This window comes from Heterocephalus glaber, unplaced genomic scaffold, assembly GCF_053883595.1.
Source record: "Heterocephalus glaber isolate CG9 unplaced genomic scaffold, H.glaber_assembly_v1.0 deba00001504, whole genome shotgun sequence".
Lineage (NCBI taxonomy): Eukaryota > Metazoa > Chordata > Mammalia > Rodentia > Bathyergidae > Heterocephalus > Heterocephalus glaber.
In genome coordinates this window covers 34,522,123-34,540,732 of record NW_028258324.1, presented here as the reverse complement: position 1 = coordinate 34,540,732, position 18,610 = coordinate 34,522,123, and the positions used below count along the sequence as shown (strand labels likewise).

Below are 18,610 nucleotides of genomic sequence, written 5' to 3'. Positions count from 1 at the left end.
ACATATATAAGAATATCCGAAGCAGTCTTTCTTAATAGAAAAAATTGGGAACAACTAGATGCTCATTTCCCAAAACAGGAAAAATAAAGTGGAGTGAGACACACAATGGAATGCTATGCAGCTGTAACAAGCAAATCAACTAGTGCTCCAGAGATAAACTGCAAAAATAGATGTTGATCGAAAAACGTTGAGCCACAGTATAACCTATACTATATTGTCAAATTAATATTAATATTTTTAAAACACAAACTATTCAGTTAACACATCGTTATAAAAAAGCAAGGGAATAATGACATATAATTCAAACAATACAGTATTTCTGAATAAGAAGAGTAAGGGAAAACTGGGGAGGGGAACATATTCTAATGGCTCTTCATGTCTATTTCTTTTTGGGGGCGGGTACTAGGGATTGAACTCAGGACCTTGCGCTTGAGAGGCAGGCACTGGAACCACTGAGCTAAATCCCCAGCCCTTCATGTCTATTTCTTAAACTGAATATTAAGTACATGAGTGTCAAGTTATTATCCCTTAAGTTACATACACATACACAGACATGCATATATATTATATATATTCTTATATGTATATTGTAGAACTCAGTTTTAAAAAGACAAAAGCAAACAAGTAATAAATATGTCAAAATTATAAATATGTCACAAGATTGACTAAAGTAAGGGTTATTCTGTGCCAGAGTGAAAAAGGAGCTGCAACTGCAGTATACACACTCCCAAAGGTTCCAGTAATTCCTTTGGGACAATGGTGTATGAAAAAACACTATTTAACAAACATAGGAGCTATTTAATAAAGTTGGAAAAAGAAGGGCAGGGAAGAGAAAGAGAGGGAAGGAAAGGTGAAAGGAAGGAAGAAAAGGAGGGAAAGGGAGAATAAGCTGGGAAGGAAAGGAGAAAGGCAGAGAAAAGGTAGGGAGAAGAGGAGGCTGGCTGCTCTCCATTTTTGGATAATTGACTCTACACAGGACATAGATTTGTTGTTGTTGTTTGGTAAGAGTTTAGTGCTGTATTGACTGAGGGAGAGCTCTATTCTCTTGTAGAATTCGGCCCACTGTGCCTTCACGTTACTAATGACTATACTGACAGCTATAGTACACCACTGAGATTTGCTTGTCAAGCACCAACTACTGTGCTGTGTTATCACAGATGTTTTTCTGATAGAATAATCACTGCTATTTATGTGAAATGACAGAAGCTGCCTGATAGTATTTAATCTAATCCAAAAATATAAGAAATAGCCCATCTATTCAGAACATATAAAGAACCCAAAGGACACTTGCTCTAGTTTGGGGTTTATTGCAATTGGAGTTGTAGGTCAATAGTCAAATATTAAATATTGATTGCATGCTTGAATCTGCATTTTTTAAATTAATTTTTAAAAGTTGAATAAATTCACAATAATATTCACAACATTTTTAAGATACAAAATGATGATTAAAAAAACTTGTGTACCTGCTTATTATGGTTTAGATCTAGAATACCCCCACAATACTTTTTTTTTTTGGTATCAGGGATCGAACTCAGGACCTTGTGCTTGTGAGGCAGGTGCCAGAACCCCTGAGCTAAATCCCTGGCCCACCCCCACAATTCTTATGGATTCAGAAGTGGAGCTTTTGGAAGGTAATTGGATCAGGAGGGTGCTGTGATCATGGGGATTAATCCACTGATGAGTTCATAGCTGAACTTGCTGTTGGGAAGTGGGGCCTGGTCAGAAGAGGCACTTTACTAGGGGAGTAGTCCTGAAAGGCATGTCTCCCTTCCTGGCTCCTCCTCTCACTCTGCTTCCTGGCTGCCATGAGTTGAGCACCTCTTCTTCCTCCATTCCCCTTTGCCATCTTGTTCCTGCCTTGGAGCCACCAACCATGGACTGAAACCATGAGCCAAAACAAACCTCTCCTCCTTTAAGTTGTGGCTATTGGATGTTTGGTCCCAGTGATGAGAAGTATCTTAGACAATATTAAACCACTTTAAAAAACAAAATATTAAGGAAACTTAGAGACTCTTCCCATATCCTGCTCCCTTTACTTTCCATCATCCCATGAGAAGTCATGGCTGTCCTGAATTTTACTTGTATCATCCCATAGTTTTTTTATTTATGGTGATGTATATTTATATGATTCTTAAACATGAAATTATTTTTACACACTTGTGAAATTCATTTAAATAAAGCCATACTGCATTTTATCATAGTGACTTGGTTTGTACTCAGCACTGTTTTAGAGATTCATCCATGTTGGTAATGTATGTGCCTATAGTTCATTTGTTTCCATTGCTCTACAATCCCAGTGTATGTACATCACAATTTACTAATTTTTCTTATTGATGTGTATTTGAGTGGTTTCTAGCTTCTGGTTATTATGACACTGAATATTTTTGTACACATGTCCTCTTTTATATGTGAAAACTTCTCCAGGACCATACACAGGAATGGAACTATTGGATTGTAGGACTTATACAACTACCACCTTACTATACAGTCTCAATTATTTTCTAAAGTGGTTAACTAATTTGTACTTCCACCAGCACTGTTTGAAAGGTCCTGTTGCTCTATACCTTCACCATCATTTTTGTCTCTCTTATGTGTTAGCAGTCACCTGTCTTCTGATATGTGCACTTATATTTTAAGTAACTAGCTATGATTTAGTCATTATACAAACCATATACTTATATCCACAGTTTGAGGTTAGTGGCCCATGTTGAATTGGGCCCATGGTTTCATCAGGACGTTTATCAAAAATCAGGTCTAGATAATTTGTTGTTTTCTTAACGAGGTGACAATTGATAAATATAAGGAAAAATCATGATGCTTATAATAAAAGTGAATTATATTTAGTACTGTTGGGAAATCACACAAGTTTTGTTGTTTTCTGACTTCATAACTACAAGACATTTGAACAAAAGTATACTGTCTTTAGGTGACATATGAATTCATAATACAAAGGGGGAAAGCTTCATGGAAATAACCTAACATTAAATATAACTTATGAAAGAACCATTTACCTTGGCAAAATATTAATGAAATAAACACATGGGTTACATTTCCCTTAAAATACACATAGGAATAAAATGTGCTCAACAAAATATACTTTAGTTTTGCCAAACTAGAAACATCTGAAAATAACCTAAGAGATTTCCTTAAACCACAGCATGTTTCTGGCTTTTTCCACCACTTAATTAAGTGTTGCTTTAATAATGAAGCACATTAGCAATGGGAGTTGTATCATTTCCTACAAACCATTCTTTATGTAGTAGTAAATACAAAGACAATACTTCCAACATGAAAATAGATTTAATTTCATAGTCTTACCTCCTTACCATATGTTTCATCTCTACCTTACTAGTTATTTTCTGAAATCCTCTTCAGTTGAGAAAGTTGCTCATTGTTTTGTCTTCAGCATTTAGGTTGAAATCTCTCTTGATGGCTCAAGGATAAAGGAGCCAGGTGTAATGTTTCCCTAGCAACTATAATACCATTGCTTATAAAGAACCAGAGTTCTATATCAATATATCTATATCCTATATAGGTTGATGTTATGATTTAGATCTAAAATGGTCCCCAAAGCCTCATGTGCTTGGAAGGTGATTGGGTTAAGGGGGTGTTATAGCTGACTGTTAGGAAGGGTCTGGTCAGAAGAGGTGAGTCACTGAAAGCAGGACTGGGAAGGATATATCTCCCTTCCTGGCTCCTCCCTTTACTCCATTTCCTGGCTATTACAATGTAAGCAGCTTTTCTTTGTCACGCCCCTCCGCCCTTAGGTCATGCTGTTTCTCCCTCAGAGCCAGCTGACTATGGACTGAAATGTGAACTATAAGAAACCTCTCCTTCTTTAAGTTGTGAGTGATGTGTTTTGTGCCCCAGTGATGAAAAAGTGACTAAGACAGTTGATAAAGCAAAACCGGAGTTTAGATATTTTTAATGCAAGTTATTGTGTCACTCAGTGTCTTCACAATGTAAACACTTAAATTTCTAAAACAATTGTAGAAGTGTTTAAAAAGTTCATAAATCCAATTTAACAGCAAGTATACTGAAATTGAACACAAACTCAATTCATAAGTAGGCACATTTTTAATCATTTGGAAAAACAAAGTACTATACAATAAATAAAATAAAATAAAAATGTAAAATAAATAAAAATGTAACTGTCTTGAAATTTCACTTCCTATACAGATAGTCTAAGTATATGTGACCGACTGTTTTAATGAAGACAAAAAAATAATTTCAAGTGTTTGGAGAAAAATTTCTCCAAGGCTTTGAAAAGAAAAAACAGATAGTAAAGTATCAGTGAGTCAAGATGTGGTAGAGACTAGGAGCCCAGGACAGTAAACTTGGCTTTGGGGACCATTTTTCCTTAATGAGCTATGACTAATTCAAAGGAAACCTGAAATTCTAAGAAGCTGAGAAGCTGAGCAATACTTATCATAGCTTCACAGGGAAAGAGGAATAGACATTAGAGTACAGGGCCAAGAGACTTCTAGAGACCCTGAAGTGTTATATTCCAGGACCAGAGTAAACTGGGAATAGAGAAACTGAGCTCAGCTTTAATTTATTTCAATACCTAAAATTGGATTGAAATTTTACCAATGCTGATGCCTCCAAGTACTTGGCATGAGCAAATAGAAATCCTCTTTCTAAAAGCATGATCCTTAGCCTTAAATTATTTCCACAATAAACATTGCAAATGCAATGTCCATTCACACACACACACACACACAGAGACTCACGCAAACATACACATAACCAAGTAACCAAGCATGAAGAGACAATAAAAGGTGAGCAAAAGTCAAAAAATATTCAGCAGAAATGAATTCACTGGGTCTCCAGGTATTCGAGTTTTTAGGCGCAAAATTTAAAATAATTGCACTTACCATATTCAAGGACATAGAAAAAAAGACATAATGAAATATTAGATAGAGAATTAGAAACTACATATTTAAATAAACAAATGAAAATTCTAGAAAAAATATAATAACTGAGATTAAAATTTTAGTGAATAACAGTATATTTGCAACAAGCAGTGAAGAAAGAATTAATGAGCTAGAAAACAAATCAGAAAAAAACTAGAATGAAGCAAAGAATGGAAAGTATAAGTGAAATTAAAAGATATAAATACTACAATGAAGAGGCTTACCATATGTGTACTTGACTCACAAAGAAAAGAGAGAGAATGAGGCAAGATTAATATTTAATGACTAACAACATTCCAAAAATGATCTCAAACCATAAATTCAAGAAGCCTTATGAATCCTAAGCATAATATACTAAAAGAAGTCCACATGAACAAACTAAAGAAATCTGTACCATAATATCATTGCTGAAATGTCTTGTGGAGGAATAAATACATTCCCCTATATATATATAAATATCCACACACGTACATATATAAATACATGGGAAAAAGTACTAAAAACTAATAAATGAGTAGATAATTTATAAACTTTTTGAGGAGAAAAGAGAAATTTTTCAAATGCCCAATCAAAATAAAAACAAAAGGGCCGGGGCTATAGCTCAGTGGCACCACACCTGCCTGGCAAGCACAAGGTCCCGAGTTCAATCCCTGGTACCCCCCCAAAATTTTTTAATTAAAAAATAAAACCAAGAAATCAGAGAAAAAGAATCATAAAAGAAATAGAACAAATTAAAAATGAATGCTAAGATGGTAAATTCAAACTCAAATACGTAAGTAATGACATTAAATGAAAAAATTAAATTTTCTAATAAAAAAATGAAGATGATCAGAGTGAGAGAACAAAACCCTCAACCAACTGATGTAAAAAGGAAAGTGCTGTGTAAAACATTGGAATAAAGAGAAGTTGAAATTAAAGGATGTAAAGAATCATTGTATACAAATACTAACTAAAAGGTCTGAGGATTTAGCTCAGTGGTTCCACCGCCTGCATCTCAAGCGCAAGGTCCTGAGTTCGATCCCCGGTATCAAAAAAAAGAAAAAAAGAAGACAAATATTAACTAAAAGATTATATAGTTATATTATTATCAGACAAAGTCAATTGTAAAAGAAAAACATCACTACATATAAAAGGTGCTTCATAATAAGTTTCTATCCACTGAGATGATTATAATCATTCTAGTTTTCTAAGAATAACAGAGACTCAAAATATGCATAGTTCTGAAATAGAATTTTACAATAGACAAAAGAAAATGAACAATTCTAAAACAGCAGTAAATTGTAACATACCTCTAATGATCTAATACAGCAAGCCATAAAATAAGATTATAATATTTAGAGAAAGACAAATAGACAAAAGAACCATTATACAGCCTCCTGAAATAGACCAAAGAATATATGTACACTCAGAGTGTAACACAGTTTCTAACACAAATCAATGAATAAAGTGTATAGTATTTGTGTTAGAAAAATATACTAACAGTATCCAGGAACCTAAAAGTAGATTACACTCTCACTAAACAAAAATCAAATTTTACATTAAAACCTAAATATGAAAAAACTACATATTTTACAATAAAATGTAAGAGACTGTCGATCTTTTTTATTAAATTTTATTTTATTTTATCCCATGCCCCCCTCAAGCCCCCTCCCTATGTACAAAAGCTTTGTTTCCATTTTTTCCTTCTATTTTTACTTTTTTTTTCCTTTCTTTTTCACTTTCCCTTCCTTTCTTCCTCCCTCCTCGCTTGCTTCTCTTCACATTTGAATACTTTCTTCTCATTTCCCAACATCCATTATACATTTCAGAATGTCAATCTTTATGAACTCTGTGTGAGCAAATATTTCTTAAATAACACATTTAAGGTATAACCTATTTAGTCCCAGCACCCTAGAGGACTGAAGCTGGAGGATCACAAGTTTGAGTCTAGCCCAGGGAACTCAGAAACTGACAAAATCCTGTATCAAAATAAAAAATAGAAAAAGAACTGAGGATGTAGCTTAGTGCTAAGGCACTGAGTTTAATCCCCTGTAGTGTAAAAACAAAAAGTATAAACCATAAAGGGAAAGATGAATTTTTAAAAACAACTAAAAACTTTTGTTCTAAGTTATTGCTCTATTCTTAGAAATAAAACATTTAAATTGCTATATTACTCATTGTTTCATAAACTATGGCACATCTGCACAGTGGAGTAATATGCAGTTTTAATAAGAATGACTAGGTTGACATGCTGCTATGGCAAGAACACCAAGACATATTAAGAAAATTCAGTATCACTTATGTGAAATTGGGAAAAATAAAATGCATATTTATATTCGGTTGTGTATAACTAAGTAGTTTTGGAAGCATGCACATGGTGAGACAAGGACTAAGTACATGGAAGATAGAAGTGTTAGATGTTATCTTTCCACTCTATACTGCTTAATATACATATTGTAAAATTTTGAGTTATGTGAATGTGTATAATTTTTTACATTTTTAAATTAGAGTGAAATAAAACTTTTTATAGCAAAGGCTTTCCCCAAAACAGAAGCTGAAATACAATTTAAATATTATTAAAATAATAATAAACAGAGCCTGATGAAAATGTAAAGTGCTCCTTCATGTCAGTAAGAAGAGGCTCCATATAAATCCATGGAAAGAATATGAATTTGAATTGGCATTTAAGAGAAGAGATATTATAAATAGGTTCAGAATTTTAAATGTTTAATGTCATCACTTATCAGAAAAAGGCAAATTAATACAAAAAGACTATTTCCTTTATCAATAGGTCAAATTAAGGAATCTTTTCTGAAGTTGTCAGATATTTGACAAAAAAGGCAGCCTTTCTGTAGTATATTAGTTGGTATTTTTAATTTGAAGTGTAATTTCATAGTGTTTAATAAAATCAGAAGTTTTATACCCCTAACCCAGATTTTCCGTTTAGGCGTGAATCATAGACAAATTCCTGTGACTGTGCACAAGGAAGCACTGACAAGGAGGCTCCTTTGGCCTGTGTTTAACAAACACTCATGTAGCACTTAGTACATTCCACTCTTGGTTACAAACACTTCCCAGTACTACTTCATGGAATCCCTATAGCAACTTCAGAAGGCAGGCATCATTAATATCTTCACCATACAAGTATTTTAAAAATTCTAACACTAAAAAGAAAAAAAAGATTGAGAGCATTGCCTAAGGATGTGTGACTAGTCAGTGGCAGGATGTGAACCCCAGCAGACAGCCCAGCCCAAGCATGCTCGTTCCATCCCCACTCCACACTGTCTTAGTAAAATTCTGCAAGCCACTTAAAGCGTCATTTACAGAGGAACAGAGAAGTAGAATGTGCTGGCTTTGTCCACAGGATGAAATGCAATCAGCCACTGAAAGGATACCTATCCATCCATCCATATATCATTTTTATATATGAATATAAATAATTGCCTTATATATTAATAGCAGTCAAAACATAGTAACAATGAATGGAAAAAGAAAATGCAAATAATTGTTACATACACAAAATCCCTTTTTTAAATTAATTAATTAATTAATTTATTTATTTATTTATTTAGTGGAACTGTGAATTGAACCCAGTTCCTCTGACTTCCAGTCTTGGGGAACAGGATTAGAGGCTCAGTATTTTCTTTTTTCAGTTTTTACTATTCTCAGAATTTATAGCACTGTAATCAGTATCATTATGACCAAGTCCTAGAAGTTGAATGCCAGGATCATTCTTTCTTTTTTTTTTTGGTATGGGGGATCAAATTTGGGTCCTGTGCTTGCGAGGCAGGTGGCAGAACCACTGAGCTAAATCTCCAGCCCCGCCAGGATCATTTTTTACTTTTATTTTTAAATTTATTTTTTATTTAGTACACATTTGCTATACACAATGATTAAATCAAACTGACCTTCAGAGAGGATGTAGTGATTTATGCTTATATAAGAAGGGCCTTTTCTCCATCTTGTCAGTGTTGAGCATAATTTTTAACAACTTTGTTGAGGTATAACTGATGTTGAACATAATTTTTAACAACTTTGTTGATGTATAATTGACATTATTGTACATATTTCTTTTTCATTTTCTTCTCTTTTGACCATTAAGTTTATTGGTACATTTTAGATATACAATACAGTTACATTCATTATTGGGATCTTGTACCTTTACATGATGTTATTGCACATATTTAAAGTATACCCTTTGATAGGCTTCAATTTATATTACACTTGTGTGAAATAAACCCAATCACAACAAGGAGCACACCCTCACCGCCATGAATTTTCATGATGCTTTGTAACTCCTCCTCTTATGTCTTATTCCCCTCCCCAACATAGCCAAGGAACAAATGATCTCTCTCTAACTATAGAGTACTTTACATTTTCATGAATTTATTTAAATAGTATCATACAGTAATAGTATCATCTATTTTTACTGGCCACTTTCATAGTATGAAATTATTTTGAGATTCATCTATGTTGTTGGATATAAATATTTCAGTCCTTTGTATTCTTTGTATTATTGAATAGTATATCATCATAGAGATATACCACAATTTATCCACTTATCTTGCTATAGACATTTGTGTTTTTTCTAGTTTTGAACATTACAAACAAAGCTGCTATAGATATTCATGTTCATTGTAGGGGCATATATCTTCATTTCTCTTGGATAAAGACATAACCATAGAAAGTCTTTGGGTTCACTAATGATGCAGATTTTGATTGTTTAATGGTGTCCCAAAGATCTTGAATCTTCTCTTTATTCTTTCTTAGTTTTTATTTTATTCGGTCTGAATGTTATATTTCAAAGGACCTGCCTTCATGCTTTGACATTCTTTTTTCCACTTAATCTGATCCATTGTTAAGGCTTCCAATTGGTTTTTTAATTTGATTTATTGTATTCTTCATTTCCAAGATTTTTGATTATTCTTTTTAAAAATCTCTGTCAAATTTTTCATTTGTATCTTGCATTTTCTTCTTAATTGCATTTTATTGCTTATCTGTTTCTTTTTGGATCCCATTGGACTTTTTTTAAATCCCTCTTTTGAATCCTATAGTAAGCATTTCATCCACTTCAGTATCTTTGGAATCTGTCGGTAGAACGTCATGACCTTCAGGAAATGTCATATTACTTTGTTTTCTCATATTTCTCTTGTTACATTCCTGGTGACCACACCACACTTGTCTGAACTACTAGAATGTCCTCACTCTTGCAAGAGCTGCAGAGACAACAGATCTCTTCAACTCCAAAACAGTACACACTGCACTCATACTCACTAATCACACACACACACACACACACACACACACACACACGCACAGCTACAGGGAGATTATATTGCAGTACCCAGTACCCAGCTGGACATAAACTTAACACTATATAAAAATATATATATAAAAAAAACAATATCCCCAAGACACATCTTTAGAAGAAAGCCACCTACTAAGAAAGCTATCTCATAAAAGGGATAGAGATATTCTCTGCCAAATGTGTAGAATGTGTGGAGTACTTCCTGCGTGGCTATTCCTACAATGGGAGTGGTGTCCTCATCAGGCATTTCGGGGTTTCCTCAGATATTGTTGACATTGGCTCTGATACTTGTAAGGGTCTCTGCACTGGCTGCACTAACAGTAGTGAGGGGATGGAAGCACTTGTCCTCTAACTAGATGGTGATGCAGGCCCACATGCTTCTCAGGGAGAGGCGAGGGCAGGAATCACCCAGTGATTCTTCAGTGACATTATACCCAGTCTTGGCAGCAGTGTGTGATCAGACACGGTGTGGGAATAATCTGTGGTGCAGACATAGATGTGGTAATAGTGCTGCCCAGACATGGGACCTCCTAGCAACCCCCTCTCCCCAGCCACGGAAGCTTGGCAAAGGGGCAATCAATGGCCAGGAGATTTTCCCCAAATTATTTCAACTGTCATAACTGCTAGGGATGCCAGAGTTGATCACAGCTGAATCCAGGCAAAATTCCTCTCCCTTGTGGTGTTTCTGGGTATGAACTAGGGCAGAATGTGCCAGTGCTGAGCAGTTTCTCTCCAGACCTTCATGGGGTATGCACCCTGGGGGTAGGGCAACAGTCAGAGCTATGGCATTACTCAGACTGCCCAGGACACCACTGGGATTGGGAGTAGTGGAACCACAGGGAGTTTTTCTTATCTTGTTAGTGACAGACAGGTCATGCATGACCATGAGGGTGGCAGCCTCTTGTCCTGGCTCTTGAGTGAAACCACACAGGCCTGGTCATGTCCTTGCTTTCAGAGGGCAGGCTCCCCTATTCCCTGATCCCCCAGTTCTTAAGGGTGGCATCCTCCATTCCCCTCTGTGTCACAACATCTATTCGAAACCTTGGAGTTTGTGTCAGAGTCACTTGACTGAGCCAAGTCTGATTTATGAGGTAGCCACCCACTGAGCCACTCTAATGGCATGTCTGTTGTGTCCCAGAAATGGGAATGGACACAAGTTTCTGACCCCTACAAGTTCAGGCAACAGCTCTGTCTTAAGAAAGCCCCTAGCTACGGCACTGTAGGGATTCATAGGTAGCCTGTAAATGTGAAATAGTTGGGACTCCGTCTTTCACCTTTAGGCAAAGAAAAGGAAGACTTCCTCTCCCTCAGCTATGGAACCACAGCAGTAGGTGAAGGGATATTTTTTTTTCTCTTATGATGCTGTTGTCTCAGGTCTCTGGATTTTACAAGGTTTCTGTTTTCTTCTGTGGATTTTCTGCATTCTTCCACAATCAGTCCTGGATATGTCTGTTTCTATGTCTACAGTAGACTCTCCCAGAGCTTGGAAGCTGACCACAGAAATGGTGCACCAGAAGTATCAATAGTTTCAGGTAAGAACAGGTATTGATAGAAAATGAGATCACTCAAATTCTCAGTGCATGTGTATAATTCACCAATTTAAAGTTATCTTAGTATTTACCTATATTTGGTAAAGGAAACATCTTGGTCTGATTTTATGGTCAGAGATGTTTCTATTTCAAATTCCCCCAAAGGGATAATAGTTCAGAGTTGTGCAGGAATGGAGGGGAAAAAACAAAGATAGAAAAATATTGTGTAAAACTAATTATCGAAAGAAAGTTATGAAAATTGTGCATGGGTTGATGGATTCCATGACTACGTTTATTAAAGTCAAACAGTTTGTGGCCAGGCACTGCTAAACAAGTCTTGGAAATGAAATGGAAGTATTGAGGAAATGAACATGTAACTGGTTGGGAAGAATTAATTTGGAAATTCACTTTCCGGTACACCAAATGAATATATTTCTTTCCAAGCCTTTCCTGCTGCTACTGGTTTTTAGTGGAAGCCTCTGGTTGTCTTTAAGGTCTCATTTGTCACAGATGGGTCTTGCTCTATTTTCTCTTCAAGATGTACTCCCAAGTGTGTCTTCCCATAAACTTAGCGTAAGCTGATTCTGTCAGGCAGACTTTTCTCAACAGCAAATGGCAGAAAACCCAACCTAAAATTACTGAAGTCATTGAGGAATTTAGCAGCATACATGGAATGGTAGATCTTTCCAGTTTCAAGAACATCTGGCTTAAGCTGCCCAAATGAACTCACCAGGTTTCTTGATGACAAGATGCTAACAAAGACCAGATCTTATGTCTTCTTGTCATCTAGCAGTAAAGCCTTTTTCCTCAAAGAGAAACATTCACCTTTGTCCCTAATAGGCCTGGAGGGAGTATTCATATCTCCCCTAAATTAGTCCCTATGATCAAGGGAATGGAATTACTCTGGCTAGCTAGGACCAATAAAGGGCTCATTCCATTTATGGACATCAATTTTAACTAAAGAACAGGGGAATTCGAGTATGGTTTGACTAGAAATAGGATTAGTAGATGCCGTGTGGCAAACATAAGAAAAAGTAATCTTCACTACAATGAATGCGGCCTTTACTTCAGCCAACACTTTATTTACATGGCAGCATGATTGCCAGTGACATGACATGTTAACTCCGGTTTTATATCTTATACCTTACTCTCCCCACTCTGTACTGCCTCTAATACATTCACACAGTTTGAATGAAAGGTCTGGTTAGGAAATGCTTAGAAACATTCTATCATTTTATATGCAGGTAAAACCTCAAATCAATAAAGGAAGAAAGTCTATGTTATACCCTTAAGGGGAAAGAAGAGTCTCCAGATGTAACAATTTAACTGGGCACCACTGATTAATTTATACATTAGAGGTTTTGGAGTACATTTTTCTTAAGAAGAGATGAGGGCCTGCTTGTAAGGAATCCCCAATGCATTAGGTTTGAGGAGAGGAGTTCTATATTTGGAAGGCAAAAGGAAGTGAGTTAGCAATTTGGGTTGATGCAAGAAGGAACCACGCTGGCTTGGAAAAATCCCTAGTGGTAGTAGGGATGCTTGATTCAATTGTTCTGTGTTTTATTAGCAACACCAATAGTGTAGTTAGAGCTCTGCTCCTTTAGACTAGCCATTTTGCTTTTCTGTGGTATTTTTCATCTACCATTACACCATCTCATGCCACCTCTTCCCTACTTCCCTCCCTCCCCAAGCCTTTTTCCTGATGCTTGTGAAAAGGCTCCATATCTGATAATTAACTTAAAACTTCCTTGGTTCTTTAAAGTGAGTTATTCATTAACAGGCCCTACATGACTGGTTAGTAGACAAATCTAATTCTTTCAAACTGCAGATGTGCTCAGAGAAGCTTCTACAAATCTACTATAGAAATAAGGGAAGCTTTTTGCTAATCATTAGGTCTAAATAGAAATTTGGAGAGGGAGAGAATTCATTCGTTTACTGGATTCTGATTATGAACGGTGAGTCCATGAGGAGGGAATCAAGTGCACTGCTGGCTTGACAAGCACATAGGGAGGTGCCAGCAGCCACAGATAGGACGGGCAGGGGCTGCCGGGCTGCCTCTGAGCATGTGGGTCCCAGCTCAAGGGCTCTAAAAATCAAGCATTTTGCTTTCTATTTCCAATGATGTCCAGGTGTGCTGTGTTAAGAGGTAACTGTCTTTTTTCTGTTTTTTGTTTGGCAAAAACAAAAGCTAATTATAGTAAATGTCAGAAGCTGCAGGGAGGCAAGGAGTGGGGCTGGGGAATGGCTCAGGAACTTCGAAGGGCTGGCTGATTATGCAGATAAAGCATGTTTGGGAACTGTGTGTCTAGCCATGTATGAATGCATTTCAGTTATTAGGATAAAAAAGTCACTTGTGTGGGTGAATAAAACACGTCTCTAGGCCTCAGGAGCAGAAAGCTGTGCTTCTAGATTCATATGATATGCATTTTTGTTTAACTCCATAATCTAGTTTCATTTTCATCATATTTTGTTTACCTCAAGAAAGGTTTTGCAATGGGCAAAGAAACTAGCCTTGTCTATGATTGTACATATTAGATGTATAAAGTAAATAGAATCATTACAGTCAGTAAGTTGGACAGAGTCACCATTACTGTTTATTATTGCTGTTATTTTTTTCTCTTTGGTAGTGCACATATCTTTCGGATCATAATTGAATCTAACCACTACTTTGCTCTTTCAGATAAACATTTAATTTGGCATAGCAATCAGCCATTGGGTTCAATGACATTTATATAGTTTTTAATTTAAAAATAGAAAAAAATGCTTAGGAGATTATTTGAATTGGTCATATAGTTGTAATAGATGACATATAAGTGTAAATGAAGTTCCATTTAACATTGAGTGTTCCTCATAGTTTGAGAGCTTGATGTGTTTTCTGGAAAAATAAATCCATAGAATTTATGTTAAGATTTTATGAAAGCAAGGTTTGTATCCTTCCAGAGCAAACATAACATACCATTTAGGTGAAATTGGACACATTATGAAATCATCATGAGAGATCACAAAATACACAATTTCAGAAAGTTTATTAGACTTCAGTTTTTTCCTATTCCCCATGAAGAAAAAATGTTTGCTACTTATTTGTGTTCCAAGAAGTGCAATATTTATCCAAAATTAAATAAGTTTTCTTGCCTAGATAGCCAAAATTACTTTTTGTAGGTTCTTATAATAAGCCTGCTACAAAGTTGGACTCTATGAGTTCTGGCAAAAAGACTGAAGCTGAGTCCTTCAGCATTATTTGGAAAAACCCAGCATCACCAACTTTCAGTAGATGTGAAGTATAGCAACATGCCATAGCAGAGGAAACTGAGAGACGTCCAGGGAACAATAGACATCTGAGGGGAGGGCTGAAAACTGTGGGCCGATTCCCATGGGAACGCCTGAAGTCTTTTTACACTGTGTGAAAAAGATGGTCCTTCAAAAGAATCTTTAATCCTTTTCTTTCAAGGGAAAATTTGAGAACATTATTGAAAGTTTCTAGAACACAAATGGGTCTAAGTTAGTGGGCATTTTTAATTCAGTTGAGTAAAATGAAAATGTTTTGATGCAGAGGGATGCTGTCTAAAACAGAATGTGAATAAATATTCTATTCCAAAATTTTCTAAAGTGAGAAAATTGGTCAAGTCCTAACCTGAGTTGGAAGCTAGATGAATTCCTTGGAATAAATTTGCTTTCTGAGTTAATTATGTTTATCAAGCCCTCCTCCAAAGAGCTTTAATTTTCCTATGGTCTTTATCTCAATAGTAGAGGAATTAAATCTTCATTTTGTATTTATACTGTAGAATCTACTTATGCATAATAAACTATTAGTGTATTTATTAGAGCACACTGAATGGAGGTCACCTTGAAAAGTCATAAAGAATGAAACTGGTACCTGAAGGGCATTCCTTTCTCACTAATAAACACAAAAGCAAATACTGGGCTTACAAGGCAAATTCAGGTATTTGGATTATGTCACCACATAAAGTCGGAGATATATTTTGTGCCAGTCCATTTCTGTTCTATGGGGGGGAATAATCTGTTATTGATGGGGGTAGGATCACAATAAGTCTCTCTCTCCAAGAAATAAGAAAATGTTGCCCAAAATATCGACAGGAAAGCATACAAGGTAGTGAAGTTGACAAATGACAAGTGAACAACAACTGGATTTAACACTAAGGAGGGCTGGGGATTTAGCTCAGTGGTTTCGCCGCCTGCTACACAAGTGCAAAGACCCAAGTTCGATCCCCGGTACCAAAAAAAAAAAAACACTAAGGGGCCAGGATCCTAAAATCCCAGAGGTCTGGGAGTCTCAGGCAGGAAGACTACAAGTTTGGGCCTAGCACACACAATTTAGCAACTAAGTAAGATCCCATCTCAGAAGAAAAACAAACATTTTTTGTAAAGAGTTGGGGATGTAGCTCAGTGTGAAGGCCATGCCCTGGGTTCAATATGCAGTACTCCCCCCACCCCAAATGAGAGCAAGAACAACAAATATATAAAAAAGATACAAATGGAAAAGGTATTTTTACACTGAATTCATTTTAGTTCATTCTACAGGAGTGTGTTTATAAGCTTTTAAAAGATGTGGCATGAGTACGTGTTTAACAGAAAAAAGACCTATAAGAATAATAATGTTATTAAGGGTATAGTTGATGTCACTTCTTTCGTGGTTGCTATACGCCAGGCTCTGTGTTAAATGATTAATGTAATCTCATTAAACCTCCCAACAACCCAGATTATGATTCTCAGGTGCAAATGAGGAACCTGAAGCTCAGAAAGGTCAATCGTCTGCCCAAGTTTACACTACAAGGAATGCACAGCTGAGACTAGAACATAGTTGTATCCAGGCTCTCACACTCTTACCACTCTTCTCTTCTTACTGGGAAGAGTCCCATGGTCTGTCCAATTCTGGATCCTACATGGTTTAAAATATGTAAGAACACTGGATAAATTCTAGGGATAAAAACCAGTAATAATGACTAGAGGATAAAGAAAAGGGAAGACTAAAGAAATCTAGTCTATTTCATTAAAATAAGAGACTTCAGAAGTATTCCATAAATCAGAAAGTTACTAAGAAAGAACGGGTCTTCTTAGGAGGACTAGCTTCTCTATTTTATAAAGAAACTTTTCCTGGGGACAGTTCTCTATTTGAGGATGGTGTCAAATATGACTGATCACCAAGTGTCCAGGAAGATTTATTAGGTCATTCTTCTGGCGCATTCAACCTGGTTCAGTGGCAGCCACCCTGGCCTCACACCTTTGTTAGCAGCATTCATTCCTGGGGAACCAGGGTCCACAATGAAGATGGATTTTTCTGCAGGACAGGCCTGAATGCTTTGCCAGCAGACAGATGATTTGACAGGAAATAGACTTACGACAGGAACAGACACATTAGGGGAAGAGAAGAATACAGCTTAAAAATACGGTTTTTAAAACACATTCTTAATAGTTTAAACCATGAGAGGATTTCAGTGCTTTTTTCCCCCTTCCTTGAAGTAGATAAAGCGGGATACATTTTATTAAAAAGTCCTCACAGATTTTCACTGAGAACCTCCCAGTAAAAAAAAAGTGGAAAAATAAAGAGTGTGTGTGTTTGTAGAGTTCCCTTCCAACAACATTAAGGCAGAGGAAGGGGTTAGTTTCTTCAGGAGCTGTGACTCACAGGACTGTCGCGCAGTGTTTCAAACGCGCGTGTGACATCTGGAGGGGGAAATCACTCAAGCTGCGGCCCTCCTCTTCCCCGGGGTGTCCGGAGCCCGCTCCCCGCAGCCCGTCCACGGACCTGCTCCGGCCCTGCGCAAGTTGTTTCCGGCGTGGCTCCCCCACCCCCACCCCCGTTCTCTCGGGGCAAGTATAGATTTTCATGAACACAGGGGGTTTTGTCTTCTGTTAAAAACAACTCTCCTTCACTGGAGCAGGCTTTGTGTCTCGCCCCAGGAAACAGCGTTCACTGGAGGTGACTCTCCGGGGCGCGGTGCAGCCTGTTACCTGACCCGGCTGGGAGCCGCCGGTGGCAGCGGGCTGCATTCCTTGAATTCTTCCACTCGGCGCTCTCCCCGCAATGAGCTACTTGAGGTTCCCTGGGCCGAGCGCATTCCGCTTGATTACTCGCTTCCTCCCTCGCTGCGCCCTGGAGTCCGCGGCCGGATCTCGCTCCCAGTCTCTAAACGTGTGGCTGAGTAGAGCAAGTGCGCCAGTGAGGAGAAGCACGCAGGTAAACCGAGTTTGCGGGACAGCCACGACTCCCGACCGGGGCCACGCCTGGCGCAGAACCCTCCCTCTTTTTGTCCAGCGTGCTTTTTCTTAGGGAAAACCGATTTGTCAATCCATACCAGCTTAAAAACAAACAAAACGAAAACTAAGGGGTGGGCCTCAGATTAAGTAAATGATTAGGGAAAGACATTATGAAGGAAAGAAATTAAAGATGCAAAGTAAAAAGAAATTTTATAAGTCATGTTGAGGGGGGTGCACAAAAAACAGTATAAATCTCCTAGATGTGAATCTTGGCTCTGTGTGTACCCTTGGCCATAGTATTTAACTGAATGAGTCCCATTTCCTCTGCGTGGAATAATGTCTACCTGCAAGTTTAATGGGAGAACTAAGAGAAGAAACTGTCTTACAAGGAGTTTGATTACAGGAAGTCTTTATAGTGCAGGTATGTTCATGCTTGTTAACATGAGTGCATATGTGTGTGTAGTCTGTACACACACACACACTCATGCAGGTAGGCCACAGGACTATGCCATTTATAACTGTAAGGAGTCTCTCAAAATATGAGGCAGAATATGATCTGGCTTGGAGTATCTCTGCTGTTGCAAAAAAGACTAGCAGGAGAAGCCAGACATCTGACCAAAACGTGACCAGAGCTGCTGAAAATAAATAAGGTGGCTTACAGA

At 37.1% G+C, this 18,610-nt stretch overlaps 1 protein-coding gene across 10 annotated transcripts in view; it reads left to right on the top strand.

Moving 5' to 3' along the window:
- The first annotated feature begins 13,535 nt into the window (after positions 1-13,535).
- Positions 13,536-18,610, top strand: part of Veph1 (ventricular zone expressed PH domain containing 1) — a 297,176-nt gene continuing 292,101 nt past the window's right edge. For 6 of the 10 annotated variants that reach the window (XM_087186413.1, XM_087186417.1, XM_087186406.1 and 3 more), the window contains exon 1: positions 13,536-13,687. The gene's annotated coding sequence lies outside the window, so the exon portion shown is untranslated. Of the gene's footprint in view, positions 13,688-13,719; positions 13,879-13,926; positions 17,929-18,610 lie in introns of those variants that run through there. The other 4 variants (XM_087186410.1, XM_087186407.1, XM_087186409.1 and 1 more) reach the window with 4 other exon arrangements.